Genomic DNA, 4076 nt, shown 5'->3' on the forward strand with positions numbered 1-4076 from the left:
GCGGCGCGGCGCGGACCTGCCCGCAGCGGTCGGCGATGGATGGCGGTTATGGCGGGCATAAATCTGGCAGGCGCGCAGGGCACGGACCCCGGCAGCGGCAGCAGCTCGGCTGTGTGGTTCCCGGTGACCTCTGTGCTTAGAGGCTGGCCTCTGGTGGGACCTCTGGGACGCTTAGTGCTTTGGAGTGCTGCGACCCAGCAGGGCAGAGGAGAGGGGCAAGGGAATCACTTTTACGACTTTCACTGCCATATCCATCTCCCTCCGCACCGTCAGACTTTGGTGGTGTATCACTTCTTTTACTGACAGGTTATTCATTTCGAGTCTGCACATCAGCATTTCTGGAAACACCTTAACATTGTTTTCTTGGTCTTGCTGCTGTAGCAGTATCCATAAAACAGGATGTTATGACACAGATAGGAAGTTAGCGCCTGCCTTGCATCTGTCAACACAGGTACTTGTGCTTAGGGCTCTGATGTCCCGAGACAGATTGTTGGGTCTTTTGACTGCCTGGCACCAACCTGGGGTGCAAAGGCCAGAGTGGGGCATAGCTGAAAGTCTCGGTATGATCAGAAAGTTTAGGAGGTAGCTTGGGAGATGCAGGAGCCTTTTTGCATCCAGACCTGGGAACGAGCACCTCTTTCCTCTGTAGACAGACGCTTCTTAGCAAATCCACAGCAGAAGTACTAGAGGCAGGAAAGCTCTATAAAGCATGGTGGGCTTCTTCAGTGGAAGGGGGAGGTAACCTGACATCATGCTCACAAGAGGACCCTGATAGTGAAGACTGAATCCCAGTCTTGAACTGAAAGTCCCAAGGAAGTCGTGAAGAGAACAGAGACCCAAGTGTGACATGCTGTCAGAAACATACACTGCCAGACAGCATGGCCACTATGTCCTGAGACACCAAACAGCTTTCAAGAAGTTACCCATTTCAGGCTGCACCAGAGAGAGGTGTCTTCAGTCTACAGGTCAGGCTCTTATCAAAATCCAAAATGAGGTTAGATGTCATCTTTCCAACAGGAGATGGAAAGGGGAGGTGTTTCTCATAAGTATCCAAAACATGGAAGAGTCCGGATGACTGCAGCAACAGCAGGTTGTCTTTCAATCTGAGAGCATATGCCTTCTATGAAATGATGAGATTTTCTTGGTTGGCAGAAAGCTGAGCTTTCTCAGGAGTTTGTCTGAACCAGCTGTTGCTTTGAATGAAGTCCAGGGAAAGTTGGGAAACAGCACTTCTCACATCTGATGTGCAGTTAATGCTGGGTGTCATCAGCCTTGGAGTAGTCTGTCAAGTCCAGGAAGATTCAGCCTCCTGCTGCTACTCAACATGGATGCTGAATGTAGGACATCAACAAGTGTCAGTTTCACAGGGGGAGGGCAAAGTGCCCTATGGAGGGTGTGGACTTGGGAAGAAGATCCGGAAGCTGTAGTGGTGTGAGCTTGCTAGTTTCAGAAAGGGGATATGGAAATTCCTGGGTCAACCACATCAGACTGCATGAAGGATTTCTGTGATACTCATAAGGGTATCTGGTCCTTGTGTGTGACCTAAAGGAGATCATCCACTGTCTGAGCTGGAAACCTGCTTGATCCTTCCCAGGAGAAGTACAGCAGATCCCCGTTGGTAGCTTGCTTAGGTATGTGAAAGGCACCATCTCTGGTGGGGCTGGGAGCGTAGTTATGGCAGGTAATGCCTGCTCAAATACAGGCAAGCAAGTGGGTGAGATATGTTTTACTGTAGAAGGATGAAGTGGTTACTACACTAATAAAGAACATGACAGCTTTCTTCCTAAATTTAGACTGGCTTGAAGCAGACAAGCTCACTGTATCTAGCAGTTGCATGTGATAAGTTCATGAAGGTAGGTTATGGGGTTGCCAGGCCACTGTTACAGTTTTGTTGTCCTTGGGACTCTGTTGATGCTCATGTGAGTGGCTAAACATAAGAGCCAGCGGCAACTTCTAAATCAGTGGTGCTGTCCTTACCTCCAGCATGATGAACCTTGTGGCACTTGAGAAGGAGCTCTTTTCACTGCTGTTACACAGACGGCTCTTGCACTAATGCAGAAAGTAAACTGTAAATTAAGTGCAGAATGGTGGCAGGCTGGGAGCCAACCGTGCCATCTTCTTGTTGCTCCCTATCCTTTGGAAGTCCCCTCCTTCAGGGAGTGACAAGTTGGGAATGCTCAGACACTTTGTGCACTGGGTCTGTGCAAACACTGCCCCTTAAAGAGCATGGTCACAAGGGACTTTAACGAGGCTGCTGAATTTCGTAGAGTGGGTGTTTCCTTGGGCAGTTGGCAACAAAAGATCCAACACTATTGGGCAGCAATGGGGATACATCTGGTAGGTGTGACTTATTTGGCGGGAGTTTGGCATGTGTGCTTTTGAAGGCTCATACTTGTCTTGGGTAAAGTAAGTGAAAAAAAATAGGGCTATAAATTTTGCTTTGGGAGGGAGATAAAGATGAAGCAGCATCCATGGCCACATCTACTCTATCAGATCAGAATAGCTGAAAAGAGGCTGAACCTTCTTAGCCTTTTTTCTGTGAAGGAGATGATGATAGTCAACCTTGTGGAGGTCCCACATAGCCTGTTGGCTTAAAGGGTCAATGGAGGGAGATGAGGAGGGAAGAGAGGAAAGTAATATGTTTTGTACCAGTGAACATGCAAATATTCTGTTTTTCTGTTCCACATTTCTTCCATATAAGAAACAGAGGCAGTGTGACAGCTAGATCACACTTCATATGTTCTGCCACAACATGGTAGCATTGCACAGCTGGAGACACTAAAGATCCTGGGAAACATCTAATGGCGAGGAGGGCCAGACAATGCCCACCAAACACTAGTGCTATCACCATTTCTGTAAGGATGTGAAAATCCAGGGGAGAGAAAATACAAGAGAGGAAGAGCATCCTTAATGTTGCACAGCAGAAACTGAGAGTGCTGATTCTGACCTGGCCTGGAGCTGGGAGATAGTTCCCAGGAGGTCTCCAGATCTGCAGATTTGACACTCAGTGAAGTGACTCGCCTGCTCTCTACTGCTGGGTGACTCTCACTTGGAAAGTTTCCCATGCACACGAGAGCTGCTTTCCGCGCGGGGAAGGGCAATGCTTCCTGTTTTTCTACAACAATGCTCCCTCCTCCTTCCTCCAGTTTCTCGGGCAGGTTGGCAGTTGCTATTGCGTCTGGGTGAAGTCTCCTTTGTTTGCTCTCCTGTTTCACCAGACCAACTTCCTTAATCTTTTTTTTTTACATCCGTGTTTGTTCTCCTGCTGCCACGTCGCCTGTATGTTCATAGGGCAAAGTGGTGTGAGGAATGGCCAGGAGCACAGGTGTGGGTTGCTTCCCACAATCCCAGGAAAAAAAAATAAAAATAGTTGCATGATATGCAAATTGGTTTTGTGGTTACGTGTAGGGTAAGGTTCTTTTTCAAGGCATCTTTTCCTTACTCAGTGCTGCAGAACAGACATTGTCCGTGGGCCATGTCCACTTCAACACCTCTGTAGTGGATGTTATACCTGACAGTAGTGTTTGTGACTAAACTGAACAAAGTCAGTTTCCTTTCCTTGATGGTGCTTTTGTGTATTGATCTATTAATCTATAGGTAATGACCAATAAGTCGCTCTCTGCAATGCAAGACTTAAAAGCGGATCTGGCTTTAAACATAATTATGTGGTTAAGAGACAACAGTTTTAAGAGTTGACTTCCTCACTATTTCAAGGAAGTGTCTTGTGCCTTTAAAAAGAAAGCCAAACACACACACAAAACCCCTGAAACAACAAAAGCCAACATCTATATATAATATGCAAAACCTACAGGGGACCGCGCAGGCTGACATGATGTCACTGGCTTTCTCTGCCAGCCTTTCACACGCCTCAGAGGCGAAGATGCTTTACAGCAGAGCTCTGTGGTTTCGTGTGTGATTGCACAGAGCTGTGCTCAAGGTCACGAGGCTGCCACTGCTCCCCAGCCAGCCTGGCTTTGTGGGAGAGGTCTACTTGTGGACTAGAAGTGGTTAGTTGGATGCAAAACTCCTGTTGCCACGCTTAATGCTGCTGTTTTTCTGAAGTCCTTGCTAAGCAG

This window comes from Athene cunicularia, assembly GCF_003259725.1.
Source record: "Athene cunicularia isolate RWA chromosome 1 unlocalized genomic scaffold, athCun1 chr1_part2, whole genome shotgun sequence".
NCBI lineage: Eukaryota > Metazoa > Chordata > Aves > Strigiformes > Strigidae > Athene > Athene cunicularia.